Source organism: Lissotriton helveticus, chromosome 1_2 (assembly GCF_964261635.1).
Source record: "Lissotriton helveticus chromosome 1_2, aLisHel1.1, whole genome shotgun sequence".
Lineage (NCBI taxonomy): Eukaryota > Metazoa > Chordata > Amphibia > Caudata > Salamandridae > Lissotriton > Lissotriton helveticus.
The window spans coordinates 287938556-287961086 of record NC_136058.1 but is presented as its reverse complement, the minus strand read 5'-3'; the positions used below and the strand labels follow the sequence as shown (position 1 = coordinate 287961086).

General features: G+C 48.9%; 3 non-coding genes and 1 pseudogene across 3 annotated transcripts; all 4 read right to left on the bottom strand.

The window, feature by feature from the left end:
• Positions 1-449: 449 nt before the first annotated feature.
• On the bottom strand, positions 450-544 carry LOC144808125 (U5 spliceosomal RNA; annotated as a pseudogene).
• A 467-nt stretch (positions 545-1011) lies between these two features.
• Positions 1012-1127, bottom strand: LOC144808107 (U5 spliceosomal RNA). Its single transcript, XR_013606639.1, has one exon. It is a non-coding gene; the product is annotated as a U5 spliceosomal RNA (small nuclear RNA).
• A 542-nt stretch (positions 1128-1669) lies between these two features.
• On the bottom strand, positions 1670-1785 carry LOC144808101 (U5 spliceosomal RNA). Its single transcript, XR_013606633.1, has one exon. It is a non-coding gene; the product is annotated as a U5 spliceosomal RNA (small nuclear RNA).
• Positions 1786-11345: 9560 nt separating this feature from the next.
• On the bottom strand, positions 11346-11461 carry LOC144808113 (U5 spliceosomal RNA). Its single transcript, XR_013606645.1, has one exon. It is a non-coding gene; the product is annotated as a U5 spliceosomal RNA (small nuclear RNA).
• Between the last annotated feature and the right edge of the window lie 11070 nt (positions 11462-22531).

Genomic DNA, 22531 nt, shown 5'->3' with positions numbered 1-22531 from the left:
ACTAGCTGTCGCTAACTGGTGTTAGCGACAGCTAGGTAATAGGGCGATAAAATTATCGCCGCTTTAGAAGGAAAAATTCCCGCTTAAGCGGCGATAAGGCCCTTGGTAATATGCCCCTCAGCTCTAGGCACGCTGGGCGATAATTATCGCCACTGGTTGTTGATATGCCCCAAAGACATTAAAACAAACAAAGAAACTGTTAAATGGGAAGTCAATCCAGATCAACCATCAATTAGAATAATTGTCAAATGCCTCCTTATAAAACATTGACTGGGAGTTTTCACTGTAGATGCGTTTTAATTTCGTAGAGCAGTTCATAGATAATTTAAAGAACATCTTTCGATGCAGTACGACCTGCAATATATTAAACGTAAACTTGTCACTCAAATAGAGAATCCCTAATTTTAATCAGATCGATCACTTGTATCTAGTTTCATACTTGACAGACCAGCTCTATCAGAGATAGAACTTTCAAAAATTGATTGAAACTCTTTAATGTTCCTCTCCACTGAGATTTATTCGGTTTGAAGAGAAACCAGAGTATGACTATTATTGACTGAAGCAGAGAACGGAGGGAAGACAACACCTTGGACTCTCAGTGTGGGACAAAAAAAAAAAGAAACGAAGACTCTGAACGTCTCACTGAACATATTATCATTGATGTTTTGACAGGGGATTGTGGGTATGCAAATAACCCTACTGGACCCCACGCGACAAGGCTTCTTAGTCACACGTGACCCTCGAGAGTGTAACAGGGCTCTCAGGGGAATGTTTCCTTTTCAGAGTATTACAACGCTTTCCACGAGCATTAGTCTGTCTCCAGTACAAATGGGCAGATTTAAATATATATTTAATTACCCGCTGGTCTTTACATGATTTTCTAGGAGTAACAGGCTGTTGTGCCGAAACCGGGCTCCTACAGCAGTGCGTCTATACTAGTATATTTTAGAGCGTCAGTTTTTTGGGGTTTAAAAAGGAGTATTTGCGTGTCTTTTTATAACAGAATTGGGCAACTCTATCAAAGATAGAGCTTTCAAAAATTGAGTGAAACTCTTTAATGTTCCTCTCCACGGAAATCTTTAGTAAAAGGCGAAAGATTTATTCGGTTTGAAGAGAAACCAGAGTATGACCTATAAGGACTGAAGCAGAGACCGGAGGAAACACAACTCCTTGGACTCTGAGTGTGGGGCACAAAACTAAATGAATACTTGAAACATGTCTCAGTAAAAAAATTTTAATTGAACTTTGATCTGATTAAGTGGTAAAATCAATTCAAGAGCATAAAAGCGATAACAAGTGACAGGGGATTGTGGGTATGCAAATAAGCCCTACGGGAGCCCACCTGACAAGACTTCTTAGTCACACGTGACCCATCGGGAGTGTAACTTTTGTTGCTCTCATTGCGCAAATTGTGTTCTAGGTAATAGACCGCTTTACACGAGCATTACGTTACATCCATTACACATGGACAGCTTCTTTAACATACATTATTTACCCGCGTGGTCTTCACGTGATTTGCTGGTCACAGACCGTTGAGCCGCAGCCGGGACTCGAACCAGTGTCCCAGGGTCGGCAGCACAAGATCCTCCAAAAGTGGATCGGAGAGTAAGTTAATTATCCTGTATTGTAGATTAATGTTTCTTTCTTTCTTTCTTAAACAGGTTTGGGCAGTTCTATCAGAGATAGAACTTTCAAAAATTGAGTGAAACTCTTTAATGTTCCTCTCCACGGAAATCTTTAGTAAAAGGCGAAAGATTTATTCGGTTTGAAGAGAAACCAGAGTATGTGTTGTAACCATTGAAGCAGAGACCGGAGGGAAGACAACACCTTGGACTCTCAGTGTGGGACAAAAAAAAAAGAAACGAAGACTTTGAACGTCTCACTGAACATATTATCATTGATGTTTTGATTTGATTAAGTGGTAAATTTAATTTAACTACATAAGAAGTGTTAGACCTGTCTGCTTCTGGGAAGACTCTAACCATCGTGATTTATTTTTGTCCCCCTTAGCCTCCCAGAGTTTCTATTTTTATTTTTACATATGTCCATCAGGAATTTTTTAATGCTGTCAGGGGGCTAGGTGTTCCTTGGCGATGACGCCATTTTTCCCTCATAACCTGTGAGGCCTAGTCAGCCCCCTTGAAAATCTAGGAATCTCCAGAGACCTAAGATGGTGTCCACCAACTGCCATAACGGACACCACTGGAGGACAGGTCCATAGGTTAACATTAGGGAACTTTCTAGAATACCCTAGAGAATTCTGCAGGTCTCAGGCCACCCTATATAAGGCCAGTGACCAGCAGCCATTTTGTGCTGACCCCAGAGTAGAGGAGTGAGGCAGTGGTGAGAGGAGGTGGACACACTGAGAGCAGCTAGTTTGTCACTGAGGCTGACAGTTACTTCAGAGGATTGTTCCCCCTTCAGCCTTTGACCGATCCCTCTCTCAAGACAACCCCTACTAACAAAGAAATCGAACTACTGAAAGAAGAAGATCCTTTTATCTCAGCGGCCTCAGCAAAACCACCCAGAACACCCTTAACTGTGGGTATTCCTGACTGACCATATCCAGCGCTGTGCTTACCGGTATTGTGGATCAGCTGTAGGAAAGGTGGGCGTCTGTGGCACCTTAGCGCCTTGAAGAGCGAGGGCGCCGTGTCTGCGCAACCTTCCTGAGAGGCCGGAGCTGTAGGTGACTGAGGAGGAGCAGCGGCGCTGTATTAGCGGATTGCGGGACCCCGGGGGCACCAGCTGCGTCAAGCAGAGCAGGTAGTGCTTCTGCGCATGCTCCCAGCGCGCCCGCTATCGAGAGCAGGAGGGGCCTAGGGTCGGGCAGGCCCAGGAGATCAGCGTCAACGTGAGGAGCAGCGTCCTTCCTATGAGCGAGTGCGGAGGCGGAAGAGGTACGAGAACGTCTGCGCATGCCCGGAGGTTCAGCGCGACTGCCGGCTTAGCTGAGGAGACGCCGGAAGATCTCCAAGGGCACCGCCTCGTCCACAGTGACCCCCCTGCGTGCGAGCGCTCTCTACGAGGCCAGCGCCACAGCGGACGTCACAGCAAGGAGCCTGGGGGCCAGGGAAGCCTTCCTCAACCTTCCTCGACCGCCGATTGCTGCCAGGTTTCAGCGCGAGCGGGGAGAGCCCTCGCATCACACCCAGAAGCCTACAAGTAAGCTGGTAGTGTGGGAAAGGGAGGCAGCAGCACCAGGGAAAGGAGACAAGACAGTGGGGCTATAACTGAGACTTAGACTGAACTGCACCAGGAAGCCCAAGTGAAGAAAACGGGCTTGTGTTCAGCCTAATAATAACTACAGTGGCCCAAAAGTAATTGGAGCAAAGAGGAGGAAGCGGTGTAGGGAATTACAGGGTTCCTGGGGGAGAAACCCTTGTAGTTTCTTGGTAAATTGGAGGAATAGATCTCCTTTTAGCAAATTGAGCCTTTAAATTAGAGTGTGTGGAACTTGGCTAATATTATTGTGTCTCCCCTTTTTAGTCACATTGCGGGTTGGTTATGCAGTGAAGAACTACATCCAGGTCATTCTGTGAGTTGAGCAGTGCTTTAGAGAGTGGGGTAATGTACCTGCTAATGAGTCTTTAAATACATATTGCACTGTCAGGCTGCATTTTCCTTCTGTAAAGTTCTAGTGAAGTGTATTGTGTCCTGAATAATTCTAAACCTTAAATGTACCTTTGATTCTTGAATTCTGAACAGGAAAAATATTGAAGTGTGATTTGCATTCCATGTAAAAGGTGTAATTTGATTGACTTTCATCCCTGACTAAATAGCATAACAGAAAAACATATTATTTTTATAAAAGGTAACGGTATTTTTCCAAACAGAGGTGTTGTGTCTTTATTTTAGTGGTTCATTACTGAGTTACTGTGAGTGAGACTTGTAAGTACTTAGCCAACGCCTTGAGTTAGCTGTAGACCACTACTGTGCCAAGCTACCATATGTAGGCTTGGGTAATCTAGGTCTAACATAATTGGTGTTTCAGCGGTGGGATCACGGATTTGTACTTACACTCACTTATTAGTAACGCAGTGCTAACCACAAGACCTCACCTGGAGTTTTCTCCCTGCGGCCCTCCTAATTTATATTTTTGATTTTTCTAAATTTACTTCTGGTGGTGGGTGGAGGTTAACCTCAAGTCACTTCGTGGGTTTCTCCTGTGAGTAATTTTATACCATGGCAAAGCTGGAGGTGAATCTTAAAGAGTTGGAAGCCAATACTGTGGCCCAACTCAGGGATTGGTGTCAGCAGAACGGGGTATTTTTCAATAAAGGTGCCAAGAAAGGAGAGTTGCTGACAAGCATAAGGGCATGGTTAGAAGCTCGCCTAAGGGAGGAACCAGAAATGGAAGTGGGTGATGGGGACACTGTTACTGAGGCTGCATTGCTGAATCAAATGGGGAGAGGGAATCTTCTGACAGGTCCCAGGCTACCTTCAAGGGCAAGCAGCAGTGTTTCAGACAGGGGCTTAACCGAAGCCGAGCTGGAGGATAGGAGGGAGGAGAGGAGGTTGAAAATAGAACTAGCCAGGATGGACATGGAAAGGGAGGATAGGAGGTTGGCACATGAGCGAACCATCAAAGAGATGGATTTACAAGCCCTAAACCGAGGATCCCCCAAATCAGAGAATGGTGGCAGCGATACCCAGACCAACATCAAAGAACCTAGACCGTACCTACCAAAAGATATTATGGCTTGTTATGTACCCAGTGACGACATTGCTAAGTGGCTAGCCGCCTACGAGGTCTCGCTAAGGGCCCATGGGATTCTGGAAGTCCACTGGGGAGGTGGGTTGTACAAATACATGCCCCCCACTGGCAGGGATACTTTGTTGGCTCTTGACCAGAGTGAACAGACCTACTATCCGGCTATGAAATCAGCGCTGCTCAAGAAGTTTGGGTTGACCCCTGAGAAATATAGGCAAAAGTTCCGGGGTAGCTACAAGCTGGGCACGCAAAACTGGGTAGATTTCTTGGACTACGCCAGGAAGGCCCTGGAGGGTTGGGTAAGAGGCAGCGAAGTAGGAGACTATGAGGGACTATATGACCTCATACTCAAGGAACACCTACTCGAGAAGTGTCTTCCCGAACTAAGACAGCATCTGGTGGACAGCAAGCTGACCAGCCCCAGGAAGCTTGCTGAGGAGGCGGACATCTGGGTTAGTACCCGGGTGTCGACTAAGGGGACTGGAGGGAATTCCCAGAAGCAAGGACAGGGCGCCCCCCAGAGGAAAGAGGGAGGGGAAACTAAGAGGGAGTTCTCAAAAGGGCCACAAAATACTTCGCAAGGAAGGGGCAGAGGATTCATCCCCAAGAGTAACCCCCCTCGCAACCCTACCCCTGGCCAAAGCCAGCAGCCAAGGGTTGTTCATTGTTTTGAGTGTGGTGGTGTGGGACACTATAAAGGAGATGTGAGGTGCCCAAAAAGACCACCCCCTCCCACTGGAGGAAAAGCCCCGGGAATCACTAGTGTAGTGCTCGGGGAGGAGATGCCTTTGGTTAATGGAGGGAAGCGGGCGGGTGTCACCTTAGTGTCCCTAGGAGATAAGGAGATGGTTCCCAAGACCCAGCTGCCCTCTAATACTACTAAGTATGAGCAGTGGGTCACCATCAATGGCCGTAGAGGGGAGGCTCTGAGAGACACAGGAGCCAGCATGACTATGGTAAGGAGTCAGCTGGTGTCTCCAGAGCAGGTCATCCCAGATGTACTCCATCCCGCCGTAATGGCTGACGGCAGAGTGGGCCACTATCCTGTGGCTGAGGTTCCCTTTGAGTGGGGAGGGGTTGCAGGTCCACTTCGAGTTGCCGTAAGCCCTGCCGTGCCTGTTGACTGCCTGTTAGGGAATGATATGGAGCACAATGCTTGGAGGAGGGTGGAGTACCAGACTCACTCTGAGATGCTGGGACCCCCTGACTGGACTTGCGTCAGCACCAGGTCCGCGACTGCCCGAAGGGGGAGTTCATTGAAGCTGGAGCCTGGAACAATGGCCCAGCCGACTGCCAGAGAGGAGAAGGACAGGAGGCCGGAGGACCCGGCCTCGACATCTCCACCTCGTGAGACAACTGGACCACCTGCGGAGGTGGATCTGGAGTCCACCGGGGAGAATGTTGCTTCCCTGGAAAACCTACCCATCCCAACTGAATGGCATGTGGAGGGAGGTCCTTCCCGGGAAGAGTTCTGCAAAGCTCAGAAAGAGTGTCCTACTCTCGAGGGGCTGCGGCAACAGGCCAACGCCCAGGCAGCGGGAAACATTGAAGGGAGCTACCAGATTTACTGGGAGGATGGACTCCTCTACAGTGAGCCCAAGACACCTGGTCACGGTTCAGCCAGAGCCTTGGTGGTCCCTCAATGCTTTAGAGCCTTTCTACTGGAACTGGCTCATGAGATACCATTGGCAGGACACCTGGGACAGGACAAGACCTTTGCCCGGCTTGTCCCCCATTTCTACTGGCCTCGAATGAAAGTGGCGTCGGATACATATTGTCGGACGTGTGTGTCTTGCCAAGCCAGTGGGAAAACTGGGGTGAAGCTCAAAGCTCCCCTGGAACCACTACCCGTCGTTAGCACCCCCTTTGAGAGGGTGGGCATCGACATTGTAGGGCCATTGGATCCACCAACTTCAGCTGGACATCGGTTCATACTGGTTTTGGTGGATCATGCCACCCGGTACCCAGAGGCAATACCTCTGAGGACCATCACTGCACCTGCAGTGGCAAGGGCCCTGATGGGGATTTTCACCAGAGTGGGTTTCCCCAAGGAGGTCATTTCCGACAGGGGGACTAACTTCCTTTCAGCATACATGCGGGCCATGTGGAAGGAGTGCGGCGTTACCTATCGGTTTACTACTCCCTATCACCCACAAACCAATGGTCTTGTGGAAAGGTTTAACAAAACCTTGAAAGGTATGATACGGAGCCTTCCTGAGAGCTTGCGAAAGAAATGGGACATTCTCCTACCCTGTCTCTTGTTTTCCTACAGGGAAGTGCCACAGAAGGGAGTGGGCTTCAGCCCCTTCGAACTTTTGTATGGGCACCCTGTAAGGGGACCTCTCAGCCTGGTGAAAGACGGATGGGAACAGACTCCCAGGAAGCTTCCCCAGGACGTGGTGAGCTACATGCTGGCCTTCCGGAGCCAAATGGCTAAGTTGTGGAAGCAGGCTTCAGACAACTTGGAGGCCAGCCAAGCAGTTATGAAAGAGTGGTATGACCACAACGCTCACCCAGTGGAACTGGAGCCTGGACAGAAAGTGTGGGTAATGGAACCTGGCGAGCTAAATGCCCTCCAGGACCGTTGGACAGGCCCCTTTGAGGTTTTAGAGAAAAAGGGGAAGTCTACCTATTTGGTGGATCTTAAGACCCCGAGGCAGCCCCTCAGGGTGCTGCATGCCAATCGCCTCAAGCCACATCATGAGAGGCCCGAGGTTGTCTTAATGCTGGTGACCGATGGAGCAGAGGAAGAAGAAAGTGAACCTCTCCCTGATCTTCTCTCGTACAAAGAAAAAGATGGATCAGTGGAGGGAGTGATTCTCTCGCCATCCCTGACTTCTGAACAGCAAAGCGATTGCCGCCAGATCCTGGAGCAATTTTCTCCCCTGTTCTCCCTTGTCCCAGGTAGGACCCACCTGTGTACCCATGACGTGGACACAGGAGACAGCCCACCTGTGAAATCTAAAATCTACCGGCTGTCGGACAAGGTGAAGGCCAACATCAAAAGTGAAGTCGCCAAGATGCTGGAGCTAGGGGTGATTGAACCTTCTGGTAGCCCTTGGTCTAGCCCGGTGGTTTTGGTACCAAAAGCTGCCCCACCAGGCACCACACCTGAATTGAGATTCTGTGTGGACTACCGAGGCTTGAACTCCGTGACTAAAACTGATGCACATCCTATCCCACGGGCGGATGAGCTTATTGACCGGCTGGGAGCTGCCCAATACTTAAGTACCTTTGACCTGACTTCAGGGTACTGGCAGATTTCCCTTACTGAGGAGGCGAAGGAAAGATCAGCCTTCTCTACACCTGAGGGACACTACCAATTTCGTGTGATGCCCTTTGGGCTCAAGAATGCCCCTGCCACTTTTCAGAGGCTGGTGAACAGGGTCCTTTCGGGAATGGAAGCTTTTTCTGCTGCATACCTGGACGATATTGCTGTCTTCAGCAGCAGCTGGGAGGACCATTTGCAGCACCTGCAAGCTGTTCTTCATGCCCTGCAACAGGCTGGCTTGACCATCAAGGCCAGCAAGTGTCAGATCGGACAAGGGTCGGTGGTGTACCTAGGTCACTTGGTGGGCAGAGGGACAGTGCAGCCCCTCCAGGCAAAGATTGAGACCATCATCGCCTGGGAGCCCCCCAAGACTCAAACCGAGGTCCGAGCCTTCCTGGGCCTCACTGGATACTACCGTCGCTTCGTGAAGGGGTATGGCACTATCGTGGCCCCCCTCACTGAATTTACTTCCAAGAAGCAACCCCGACGGGTAGTCTGGACAGAGGCTTGCCAGCGAGCCTTCATGACCTTGAAACAAGCATTGTGTTCCGCTCCCATTCTCAAGGCCCCTAATTTTGCTAGAGAATTCATTGTCCAAACAGATGCGTCAGAACATGGCATTGGGGCAGTGTTATCGCAGCTAAATGATGAGGGCTTGGATCAACCCGTGGTCTTCTTGTCCAGAAGGCTACTCCCCAGGGAAAGGAGATGGAGTACAATTGAGAGAGAAGCCTTTGCGGTGGTTTGGGCTCTGAAGAAGCTGCGACCATACCTGTTTGGTTCGCACTTCCTAGTTCAGACTGACCATCGCCCCCTTCGTTGGCTGATGCAAATGAAGGGGGAGAATCCCAAGTTGTTAAGGTGGTCCATCTCCCTACAGGGAATGGACTTTAGAGTGGAACACCGACCTGGGGCAGACCATGCCAACGCAGACGGTCTATCCAGATATTTCCGCCTTAGTGATGAGGACTCCCAAGGGGTTGGGTAGTTCTCCCCACTTTCAGCTGGGGGGGACGCGTGTTAGACCTGTCTGCTTCTGGGAAGACTCTAACCATCGTGATTTATTTTTGTCCCCCTTAGCCTCCCAGAGTTTCTATTTTTATTTTTACATATGTCCATCAGGAATTTTTTAATGCTGTCAGGGGGCTAGGTGTTCCTTGGCGATGACGCCATTTTTCCCTCATAACCTGTGAGGCCTAGTCAGCCCCCTTGAAAATCTAGGAATCTCCAGAGACCTAAGATGGTGTCCACCAACTGCCATAACGGACACCACTGGAGGACAGGTCCATAGGTTAACATTAGGGAACTTTCTAGAATACCCTAGAGAATTCTGCAGGTCTCAGGCCACCCTATATAAGGCCAGTGACCAGCAGCCATTTTGTGCTGACCCCAGAGTAGAGGAGTGAGGCAGTGGTGAGAGGAGGTGGACACACTGAGAGCAGCTAGTTTGTCACTGAGGCTGACAGTTACTTCAGAGGATTGTTCCCCCTTCAGCCTTTGACCGATCCCTCTCTCAAGACAACCCCTACTAACAAAGAAATCGAACTACTGAAAGAAGAAGATCCTTTTATCTCAGCGGCCTCAGCAAAACCACCCAGAACACCCTTAACTGTGGGTATTCCTGACTGACCATATCCAGCGCTGTGCTTACCGGTATTGTGGATCAGCTGTAGGAAAGGTGGGCGTCTGTGGCACCTTAGCGCCTTGAAGAGCGAGGGCGCCGTGTCTGCGCAACCTTCCTGAGAGGCCGGAGCTGTAGGTGACTGAGGAGGAGCAGCGGCGCTGTATTAGCGGATTGCGGGACCCCGGGGGCACCAGCTGCGTCAAGCAGAGCAGGTAGTGCTTCTGCGCATGCTCCCAGCGCGCCCGCTATCGAGAGCAGGAGGGGCCTAGGGTCGGGCAGGCCCAGGAGATCAGCGTCAACGTGAGGAGCAGCGTCCTTCCTATGAGCGAGTGCGGAGGCGGAAGAGGTACGAGAACGTCTGCGCATGCCCGGAGGTTCAGCGCGACTGCCGGCTTAGCTGAGGAGACGCCGGAAGATCTCCAAGGGCACCGCCTCGTCCACAGTGACCCCCCTGCGTGCGAGCGCTCTCTACGAGGCCAGCGCCACAGCGGACGTCACAGCAAGGAGCCTGGGGGCCAGGGAAGCCTTCCTCAACCTTCCTCGACCGCCGATTGCTGCCAGGTTTCAGCGCGAGCGGGGAGAGCCCTCGCATCACACCCAGAAGCCTACAAGTAAGCTGGTAGTGTGGGAAAGGGAGGCAGCAGCACCAGGGAAAGGAGACAAGACAGTGGGGCTATAACTGAGACTTAGACTGAACTGCACCAGGAAGCCCAAGTGAAGAAAACGGGCTTGTGTTCAGCCTAATAATAACTACAGTGGCCCAAAAGTAATTGGAGCAAAGAGGAGGAAGCGGTGTAGGGAATTACAGGGTTCCTGGGGGAGAAACCCTTGTAGTTTCTTGGTAAATTGGAGGAATAGATCTCCTTTTAGCAAATTGAGCCTTTAAATTAGAGTGTGTGGAACTTGGCTAATATTATTGTGTCTCCCCTTTTTAGTCACATTGCGGGTTGGTTATGCAGTGAAGAACTACATCCAGGTCATTCTGTGAGTTGAGCAGTGCTTTAGAGAGTGGGGTAATGTACCTGCTAATGAGTCTTTAAATACATATTGCACTGTCAGGCTGCATTTTCCTTCTGTAAAGTTCTAGTGAAGTGTATTGTGTCCTGAATAATTCTAAACCTTAAATGTACCTTTGATTCTTGAATTCTGAACAGGAAAAATATTGAAGTGTGATTTGCATTCCATGTAAAAGGTGTAATTTGATTGACTTTCATCCCTGACTAAATAGCATAACAGAAAAACATATTATTTTTATAAAAGGTAACGGTATTTTTCCAAACAGAGGTGTTGTGTCTTTATTTTAGTGGTTCATTACTGAGTTACTGTGAGTGAGACTTGTAAGTACTTAGCCAACGCCTTGAGTTAGCTGTAGACCACTACTGTGCCAAGCTACCATATGTAGGCTTGGGTAATCTAGGTCTAACAAGAAGGATTACAAGTGACAGGGGATTGTGGGTATGCAAATAACCCTACTGGACCCCACGTGACAAGGCTTCTTAGTCACACGTGACCCTCGAGAGTGTAACAGGGCTCTCAGCGGAATGTTTCCTTTTCAGAGTATTACAACGCTTTCCACGAGCATTAGTCTGTCTCCAGTACAAATGAGCAGATTTAAATATATATTTAATTACCCGCTGGTCTTTACATGATAGTGCGTCTATAATAATATATTTTAGAGCGTCAGTTTATTTAGTTAAAAAAGTTCTATTTGCGTGTCTTTGTTTACAGAATTGGGCAACTCTATCAGAGATAGAGCTTTCAAAAATTGAGTGAAACTCTTTAATGTTCCTCTCCACGGAAATCTTTAGTAAAAGGCGAAAGATTTATTCGGTTTGAAGGGAAACCAGAGTATGACTTTTAGTGACTGAAGCAGAGACCGCAGGAAACACAACTCCTTGGACTCTCAGTGTGGGGAAGAAAACTTAACGGCAGCTTGAAACATGTTCTAGAGAATACTTTTTCATTCACGTTCTAATAAAATTAAGTGGGAAAATGACTTCAACTATATAAAAGGATGACAAGTGAAAGAGGATTGTGGGTATGCAAATATTCCCTACTGGAGCCCACATGACAACACACGTGACCCTCTGGAGTTTTCTTTTTTGCTCTCGTTGCGCAATTTTGCTTTTCTAGGTATTACAACGCTTTACACCAGCATTAGCCTGCCTCCACAACACTTGAGCAGTTTTAAATATGTATTGAATTCCCCGCGGGTCTTTCCGTGATTTGCTGTTGAGCCGCAGCCGGGACTCGAACCCTGGTCCAGGGTCGCAGCTCTGGGTGTTAAGCCGCCCCTTCCTCCGCCTCTCGCAGCTCAAGCTCCTGCCGGGGGTCTGAGGGTCTGGCCGGCCCAGGCACCGCCGGGTCAGTCCATCCTCTTCCCACAGCTGTGTTTTCGGGTCACTGAATGGGGCCACCCGCAGAACAGCAGCAAAAGCTGCACGTTTTGGAGCTGGCGACCCGGCTCGGGTCACGGCTTCCGCCCCACGCAGGGGATTCTGAGAAAATCACTCTTCCCCGTGCCTGGAAGGGGTCTGGATCTCTTGTAAAGCGCGGAAGAGCTCTCGGGCCAGCGTGGCGCTATATAAAACTGCAAAGAAATAGGATTTTTTTTCTCGAAATTAAATGGCCATTATTCACTGTGGGTCAGAATATAGCTCCACCCACCTTGACACATTCATGAGAAAGCTGTACTAGTAACCAATTGTATTTGTAGCGTCCTCCCCAGCCTGGGAGCATCCTAATGACCACGCCACACACGGGGCCTCATTTATGAGGCTATGCGTTACTTTTACGCCACTGATGCGTCACTTTTTGTGACGCACCAGTGGCGTAATAAATGCGCCTTGTTGCGTTATATTTAGAAAGTGACGCATCTAGGTAGATGCGTCACTTTGTAAACCCCTGCGCCACATTATACCTGCGCCAGGTATAATGTATGCAAGGGGGCGTATTGACGCAAGAAAGGGTCGTAGAAGTGACGCAGTGAAATCTATGTGATTTCACTGCGCCACTTCTAGGACACAAATGTGTCAATTTCTTACGCCTGCCTCACAGCAGGCGTAAGACTGACGCAGGCCCTTTCACGTGGGGCTTGCCCCATGTGAAAGGATACATTGCTGGAGTTGCGTCACTTTTGTGACACACTCCAGCAATGCGTCACTTTTGCGCCTACAGATACGTCAGAAATACTGACGTATCTGTAACTCCTTGCGCAATGATGCGTCATACTGTAAATATGACGCATCATTGGTGGTGCAAGGAGGGCGCAGTGAAAAGTGACACATCGCTGTTTTCACGCAGCGATGCATCACTTTTCATAAATGAGGCCCACGGGACCTTTACTAGTTTGTCACGCAGCGCAGTGCAGCAGCCGCAAATGCTGCACTGCTTGAGAAGGAGAGAGGAGGTGAGCGCTATATTTACAGAAATATGGCACTCGACTCCCCTCTCCCTCAGGCACGGCCCTGCAGGTAAGAGCGGTGAGGCGGGGTATGGAGGAGTCGACATACGACAACAAGGGAAACTTCCGTTGAAAAACCCCCAAAAAACAACCATGGCGACATACGACAACAAGGGAATCTAAAATTTAAAAAAAACATGTTTTTCTTTTTTTTTTTACGTTTCCCTTGTCATCGTATGTTGACTCCCCTCTCCCTCCCCACTGCTCTTACCTGCATGAGCCGCGCCAACTCTCCTTAACTCCAGCGCAGAAATGTGCGGCCGCAAGCTACGAACATACCTTTGCACCATGGTGCACAGGTGTCTCTGTGAGTCTGACATAGGTTTGTACTGGAAAGATACCCTTCCAGAACAAACAACTATGCTTAGACTAAGGGTCATATTTACAAGGAGCCTACGCCACGGCTGCATCACTTTTTTTGATGCAGCGGCGCCGCAGAGTGCAGACCCATATTTACAAGGCCATGCAAAGCCACATTATGTGGCTTTGCATGGCCTCGTAGATATGGTGTAAGGCAAAGCAGTGCTAGTGGCTGCATTGTCTTACTTTGGGTCAAAGAGGAGTTTCATGGGCGTTGCAGTGGGTGTTCCCATGCAACACCAATAGATTTTATCCTCTTTCTATGTGAGCAGCAGCATACGTAGAAAGAGGTAAACGCCTCCATTGCTTGTTTTTGTGCAGGAAGGTGCCCCTTCTCCACTAAAACAATAATTCCTACAATGCAGACACTCTTGCATCATGGTGCAAGGATGCCTGCATTGACGCTAGACAGCCAATTTTGCAAAAAAAAGCACCAGGATGCTTCGTTCTGTTGTACATACAACACATCTCTGCACTTTTATTATTGAGCAGCGTAGCAAGCTTTCATGTGGTGCTGTGTTGCATTAGTTTGTTGTAAATATGCCCCTAACTTAAACTCTGTTCCTACTTTGTATATGTGCTGTACAGTGCAGCACACATGCAATGAAAGAAAAGAAAGGAGAAATAAAAGCATTTCTCCTTTATAGCGCCTTTCTGAAATGGATGCTATTTTCTGATGCTAACTAAACCTTGTCTACTTTTTTCAGTAAATAGGGCTTAGTGTCAGAAATCTTGGGTGGTTGCATGGGAGTGCCATGTACGACCTATGGTATGCCCCTTTGGCACTAACTAATGCAAAGCAGCACTAAGCGCTGCTTTGCGTTACTTTCAAGTGATTTTCCAGCGTAAAAAAGGTTTTACGCTGGAAAGTAAGTAGGTAAAAAAAGATTCAGCATCATTTTGTTTCACTTTTGTGACACAAGCGCGGTGTAAAATCTAATGCCCTTATTTACAAGAAATGACGCATCACTGCAGTAACGCACCAAAGCGTCCAAATTACTTGCGTCTGAGGAAAAACTCCTTACAACGCCATGGGCAAGCCGTATTTACAATACGGGGCTGCATGACGCAAGAACCTATGGATGCGTCAGAAATACTGAAGGATCTGTGGGAAGGATGTCACAAGGCATCAGGCCCAAAAGTGGTGCATTGCTGTAGTTGGACATAAGACTGTAGCAACTACAGCAATGTGTAAAAAAAACAGAGGCGATGCGTTAGTATTGACTGATGCAAATAGCTTCCTGTATGGGGACCAGGTCAAAAACTCACCTTGGTCTTTATTACATTGGTCCTGTATGTCTCGCATACAAGTGGGCATTGTGTACTTCTGTGTACCACTATACCTACGTATGTGTATCATATTGTGTGACACTACTATGTGTGCGGATACAAGTCTTTAATGTTCTATAATGTGACATTTATTATGTTACTCACGTTATGTGTGCTCTTACAGTTTGAGGAGACTATATTTCCTTGCAGATTCAGCTGGTCAGATTCCTATGCCACACCCAATGCGTTACGTAGCAAGTTCAGCGGACTGCTTACCGATGTTACGTCGCTTTTGCAACAAATTATAAATACCACTGAGTCAGTTTACGGGGGATTTTACGTGGGAATGCCTATCTTGCATATATTAATTCTTACGCGACACAGCAATTCCGATGAAGGTATAATACGATCCATCCTGTCGAAAAGTAAGGCATCTGCTTAGATACGTCACCTTCTAAATATGGAGCAAAGAGCCGCCAGTGCTTTAAAAAAAAAATATGACGCAACAGCCGTGAAGGCTCCTTGTAAATATACCCCTTAGTAAATAGACCCCAAGGAGCTGTGTAACAGACGTCTTTATTCTTCTGCATACGATCAAACAACTCTACGCATTGCTTCGTGACTTTAATGGCCAAATCTTTACACCTCCTAGCAGCTTACATAACTCCTGTTTAAAGTCCTCCAAGACCCACAAGAGTCTCAGAGCTCCTAATGTTAAAGATACTACATCTACCCCTTTGTTAAATAAAAAGTACAAACAACATTAACATTATTTTTTTTCAGTGAGTCGTTGAGCCAGATCGGGTAGTATGACATAGTTGAGGGGTACATGGATCATTATCTGATGACACAGGGTCAGATGCTTGATCTGGATGTTCAGATGGGATTGCCTCACTCCTGCTCTAAAGAGCAGACGAACACCAAGGCAAAGGTCTAAAGTGTCACGAGTCCCGTGTGACGGACTTTCTGGGAAAATGTGCGATCACCATGGGCCCGATTCACAGAATGAACTTAAGACTCAATCCTAAACTTACTACTATTTTGGTATTCACAGAATGCACTTACTACTTTTGGCATTCACAGAATGCACTTACTACTTTTGGTATTTAAAGAAGTTAGGATTTTGTCTTAAGTCTGTCTTAAGTTTGTCTTAAGACAAACTTAAGACAGACTTAAGTTAGGATTTTGTCTTAAGTCTGTCTTAAGTCTGTCTTAAGTCTGTCTTAAGTTTGTCTTAAGACAAACTTAAGACAAAATCCTAACTTCTGTGAATACCAAAAGTAGTAAGTTCATTCTGTGAATGCCAAAATAGTAGTAAGTTTAGGATTGAGTCTTAAGTTCATTCTGTGAATCGGGCCCATAGTGTCCTTTGGTCGTTAAAACTCTCAGAGGATCGACAGCAAATGGAGTGTCCATTTTGTGCATCTGTTTTTGTTTGACCAGTACCACGTCCCCTTATCAAAGACTGTTTCCTGGGCGTGTCAGCGCTGACCAGAATTGGTTTTCATCTTGCACTTTCGAGAGCTGTCTGCGACACGTACCTTATCGGCATTTATCGATCAGTCCGATGTCCATTGTGGTAGCTTAGTACAGATGGCTCTCCCAAATAGCAAGGTGACAGGACTCTCACCAGTGGCAGAGTGAGGAGTTGATCGATAGGCACAAAAGGCTTGACACATGGCATGTTTTAGATTGATTGCCTCCATTGATGCTCGCTGAATTACCCTCTTGTGGGTACTCATAAATAATTCAACAACACTGTTGGCCTGGGGACAGAGACGCATGCTCTTGTGATGCCTGATATTGAGTCAACAAGAAACTCTTTGAAGTCTTTGCTATTCAAAGGCGGGCCATTATCGGACCGAAGCCCTGTGGCAGAGGGCTGAGGACTAACGCGCTGAGCGCTACAAAGCGTATTTTTAATTTAAGCCTTGCCATCTTTCTGCTGCTGAGTGCTAGCAGCTTAAACTTCACTTCTACCGCTGACTACGAGCGGTGAGCGGCACACTTTGTGTTTTTACTTCCCTCCCCCATCCCGCCCTCCTGACTCCTCCCACCTCGGCATCATCGCCTATTTAGGCTCCGCCCACTTCCGCCTCGCGTCTGACCGAAGCCCTGTGGCAGAGGGCTGAGGACTAACGCGCTGAGCGCTACAAAGCGTATTTTTAATTTAAGCCTTGCCATCTTTCTGCTGCTGAGTGCTAGCAGCTTAAACTTCACTTCTACCGCTGACTACGAGCGGTGAGCGGCACACTTTGTGTTTTTACTTCCCTCCGCCATCCCGCCCTCCTGACTCCTCCCACCTCGGCGTCATCGCCTATTTAGGCTCCGCCCACTTCCGCCTCGCGTCTGACCGAAGCCCTGTGGCAGAGGGCTGAGGACTAACGCGCTGAGCGCTACAAAGCGTATTTTTAATTTAAGCCTTGCCATCTTTCTGCTGCTGAGTGCTAGCAGCTTAAACTTCACTTCTACCGCTGACTACGAGCGGTGAGCGGCACACTTTGTGTTTTTACTTCCCTCCCCCATCCCGCCCTCCTGACTCCTCCCACCTCGGCGTCATCGCCTATTTAGGCTCCGCCCACTTCCGCCTCGCGTCTGACCGAAGCCCTGTGGCAGAGGGCTGAGGACTAACGCGCTGAGCGCTACAAAGCGTATTTTTAATTTAAGCCTTGCCATCTTTCTGCTGCTGAGTGCTAGCAGCTTAAACTTCACTTCTACCGCTGACTACGAGCGGTGAGCGGCACACTTTGTGTTTTTACTTCCCTCCCCCATCCCGCCCTCCTGACTCCTCCCACCTCGGCGTCATCGCCTATTTAGGCTCCGCCCACTTCCGCCTCGCGTCTGACCGAAGCCCTGTGGCAGAGGGCTGAGGACTAACGCGCTGAGCGCTACAAAGCGTATTTTTAATTTAAGCCTTGCCATCTTTCTGCTGCTGAGTGCTAGCAGCTTAAACTTCACTTCTACCGCTGACTACGAGCGGTGAGCGGCACACTTTGTGTTTTTACTTCCCTCCCCCATCCCGCCCTCCTGACTCCTCCCACCTCGGCGTCATCGCCTATTTAGGCTCCGCCCACTTCCGCCTCGCGTCTGACCGAAGCCCTGTGGCAGAGGGCTGAGGACTAACGCGCTGAGCGCTACAAAGCGTATTTTTAATTTAAGCCTTGCCATCTTTCTGCTGCTGAGTGCTAGCAGCTTAAACTTCACTTCTACCGCTGACTACGAGCGGTGAGCGGCACACTTTGTGTTTTTACTTCCCTCCCCCATCCCGCCCTCCTGACTCCTCCCACCTCGGCGTCATCGCCTATTTAGGCTCCGCCCACTTCCGCCTCGCGTCTGACCGAAGCCCTGTGGCAGAGGGCTGAGGACTAACGCGCTGAGCGCTACAAAGCGTATTTTTAATTTAAGCCTTGCCATCTTTCTGCTGCTGAGTGCTAGCAGCTTAAACTTCACTTCTACCGCTGACTACGAGCGGTGAGCGGCACACTTTGTGTTTTTACTTCCCTCCCCCATCCCGCCCTCCTGACTCCTCCCACCTCGGCGTCATCGACTATTTAGACGGGCCTCATGTGTCAGCGCAGCGGACGAGCGCAGCGGGCGCGACGTAGGCGCGCCGGAGTCGCACCAGAGTCAAGCCCGTCTGCGCCCGTCCGCGCCAGGACGGGCCCAGGGCCTAGGGATGTGGATACTACTATCTCCTACTCATCCCCTGCCCTCATGCTCCTTCGAGCTGCTGCATGCCCCCTTTCGTTTGACACCTGGACGCGGATTACCTCACTCGGAATCACTGGTAACCTATCCCCCCACCTGGGCCCGCTCATTCCCCTCACTTCTCCCACTATCCCTGAGTCACAGATCCGCTTACTGTATTTGAACACCCGTTCTTTAGTCAGGCATCAAACTGACATCTTCCACCTACTCATGACTGAAAGGCCTGACGTCCTTTTACTCTCTGCGACCTGGCTTACGGACGACTCCCTCCCGGACATATTGGCAGCGCTACCTCCTGACTACTGCCTGCTAAACACCAACCGCTATGGGGGTCGCCCTGGAGGGGGGGTCGCAGCGGTAATACGAAAGGATATTCAGGTTATCACTCCCACCTCTATGACTCTTCCTGATGTGGATAACCTGGTCTTTAGTCTCGGAACCGAGGTGGGCGCAGTTACTTTTATGGTACTCTATCGCCCCCCCCAGTCCATGCCTTCCTTCCCTGCACTGTTTATTGAACAGCTTGCTAGCATTGCTACCTCCTCTCCACGCATAGTCATTGCCGGGGATTTCAACTACTAGTTTCAGCATAGGGACGCTGGTCCCCATGCTTTTGAATTGTTCGAAGGTCTTTCGAGCCTAAACTTCAGCCAATTAGTCACCTCTCCCACTCATAGTGGTGGCCATATACTTGACCACATCTGTGTCCATGGGGTGAAGCCCTCCCACCCGCTCATTACACCTTGCGTGTGGTCGGACCACCGCCTTATCGACACCACCATCTCTGTGGCTGGCCAGATTAGGATTCCTCCGCGGGAGGGTGGCATGGCCCATAGGTGGAAGGCCGTTGATTCCTCCAAACTGTTAACTCACCTGTCTAATACACGCCCCCCTCCCCTGATATCCCCTGATATTAATGAGATAGAGGGCCAAGTTTCCAGCTGGCTCATATCAGCCAGTGACATCTTCGCCCCACTAACTAAGTTCCCTCGCTCCCGCCATAACCACTCACATAAATGGTTCACTCCTCATCTAAAAACTCTACAGCTAGAACTTCGTCAATCTGAACGCAGTTGGAGAAGAGACTACTGCACGGCAAGCAGAGATACTTATGTGGCAGCTAGCAATAAGTATAAATCCGCTATCTCTGCAGCCAAGAAAGCCTATGTCTCCGAGCGCATCCTGTCAGCTCCTTGCAAGTCGAAGGAGATCTTTAGAGTTCTGGACGAATTCACGTCTGACTCCAGAACGCTTTTGTCCCAGGCCCCCACCCAGGAATCTTGCAACGCACTTAGTACCTTTTTTTTACAGAAGATTGTTTTGATTAAGGGCACTATCCCGGTCACCTCACTGGGTGTTGATCCTGCCACTTCCCCTCACAATGCCTCCTCTATTATTCAGCTCCCTCCATTAGACTCCATAACTCTAGCCAACCTGGCTGTCCGCATCAAGTCTGGTTATCCTGACGACCACTGTCCACCTTCCATACTTCGTGACATCTGCCACTCCCTACCTGACTGCATCCTTCCTCTGCTCAACTCTTCTCTTCTTTCCGGGACGGTACCCAGCTCCTTCAAGGAGGCCGTTCTAGTGCCCCTGTTGAAGAAGCCTGGAGCCGATCCTGCCGTCCCGGCAAACTATCGCCCCATCTCTCTTCTACCCTTTCTCTCAAAAATCTTGGAAGCCCATGTCACTGCCTGCCTCTCAGGGTTCATCGAGAGTTCCACCTTTCTCGAGGCCAACCAGGCCGGCTTCCGTCCTTGTCATTCTACGGAGGCTGTGATCCTGGCTGTCCTGGACACCTTGAGAGACGGAGCTGACAAGGGTACCTCCCAGGCCCTGGTATTATTAGATCTGTCGGCCGCCTTCGGCACGGTGGACCACAACATCCTTCTCCACCGTGTCGAACAGGCTGGCATCCAGGGCCTGGCGTTGGCATGGGTGAAATCTTTCCTTACGGGGAGATCCCAGTCTCTTAGTCTAGGTACATTCAGGGCCCCTAGGGAACATCTGCCTTGTGGGGTCCCCCAGGGCTCCTCTCTATCCCCCCTTCTTTTCAATCTTTATCTTCACCCTCTCCTTTTTAGGTCTCGCCTGTCGATGCGCATGCGCATCGAGCAAGCGAGACTATAGGGGCTCATCTACTCTTTATCTAACTTGCAAGGAATCGTGGCGATTCCTTGCAGTGCCCGTGACTTTTAAGCTCAATGCGCATGTGCATTGAGCTTAAAAGCGCGTGCACAGCCGCCCGCATTCCTCCGACACCTTTGAAGTGAAGCTTAGCTTCACTTCAAAGGCCCGGCTTCTTCACACCCACATGCCGCTCTGCCCCGCTCCGCCCCCTCCCCTGAGTCATCCTGCCTGCCCCTTCCCGCCGTGTCGCATTTCTCCTCCCCCCTCCCCTCTCCCCTCTCTTCCCTCCGTCTTGTTTTCTTTGATGCTGGTATTTCCATATCTGGCAGCTTCCTGCCCTCACCCCACGCACGCTGTTTATTTATTTATATTTAATATGCAGGAGATCTCAGTTTATTTAATTTATAATTAATGATGCCGCCCACGCTGAGGCTCGAACCCTGTTCTCCTTCTCCAAAGTCGGCATCGTTATATGTTGAGCCACCTCTTCGCACCGTTTGTTTGTGCTGACTTTCTTGCTCTGCCGCTGCTGGCAGCGGCATTGCGCTTGGAGGGAACATGTAATTGACCCGTCTCGCTTCTTTTCATTTGAATTTTTTTTACATTGTCTCCTTCCTTCCGCCCCTCGCAGTTTGTTTTCCTTGCACCGTCCCTTCTTACAGTCCCTTTAACCATTTTGGTGTTGCTCAGCCCCAACTAGCATGTTATTGTCAAGCCTCCAAATATGCAGCACAAACACGACGTACAAAGAGATTAACGTGTTGCCTGGAGCACATTTCGGGAATAACATTAAATGAAAGCCCAAACCCGCTTTACCGCAACTTGCTTTCACTTGTTGTCTTTGTTTCCAGTGCTATTTTAGAGCTTTGTGCAAACTACACTCTCGTTATTTTGCTGGTAATAACTTTGAGGGAATAGCGTATTTTTGTTTTTTAAATAGCTGGCAGCTTCCTGCCCTCACCCCACGCACGCTGTTTATTTATTTATATTTAATATGCAGGAGATCTCAGTTTATTTAATTTATAATTAATGATGCCGCCCACGCTGAGGCTCGAACCCTGTTCTCCTTCTCCAAAGTCGGCATCGTTATATGTTGAGCCACCTCTTCGCACCGTTTGTTTGTGCTGACTTTCTTGCTCTGCCGCTGCTGGCAGCGGCATTGCGCTTGGAGGGAACATGTAATTGACCCGTCTCGCTTCTTTTCATTTGAATTTTTTTTACATTGTCTCCTTCCTTCCGCCCCTCGCAGTTTGTTTTCCTTGCACCGTCCCTTCTTACAGTCCCTTTAACCATTTTGGTGTTGCTCAGCCCCAACTAGCATGTTATTGTCAAGCCTCCAAATATGCAGCACAAACACGACGTACAAAGAGATTAACGTGTTGCCTGGAGCACATTTCGGGAATAACATTAAATGAAAGCCCAAACCCGCTTTACCGCAACTTGCTTTCACTTGTTGTCTTTGTTTCCAGTGCTATTTTAGAGCTTTGTGCAAACTACACTCTCGTTATTTTGCTGGTAATAACTTTGAGGGAATAGCGTATTTTTGTTTTTTAAATAGCATGCACGAAAACAGTATAATTTCAATTTGCACCACTTATTTCCCATGTTTGTGTCAATGTAAAAATCGACCCTGCACACCCAGCACCAGGGCCGTGTGCCTCAATGATGCAGTACACGCACCAGTAACTGAAATATGACGAAAGACTGAAAGGAGTAGCTACAAGCTGTGCTCTAGTTCTGCTCTCCAAAAAATCAGCAAAGAAACAAGCAATTAAGAACATTTCATTGAAGAAACCATTGAGCAGGAAACAGAAGGAAATCCTACAGAAAGAATCCTAGAGAAAGAAGCTTGAGGTATGTAAACACTTTTATTATGCAAAGGACGTCAATTTCAGGATGCTCAGATGCTCTCATTGGAGTGAAGCGATGGCTTACGTTGAATGAAGAAGCAGCTCTGAGCACTTCAAGAACAGCTGTAGTTTACCACAA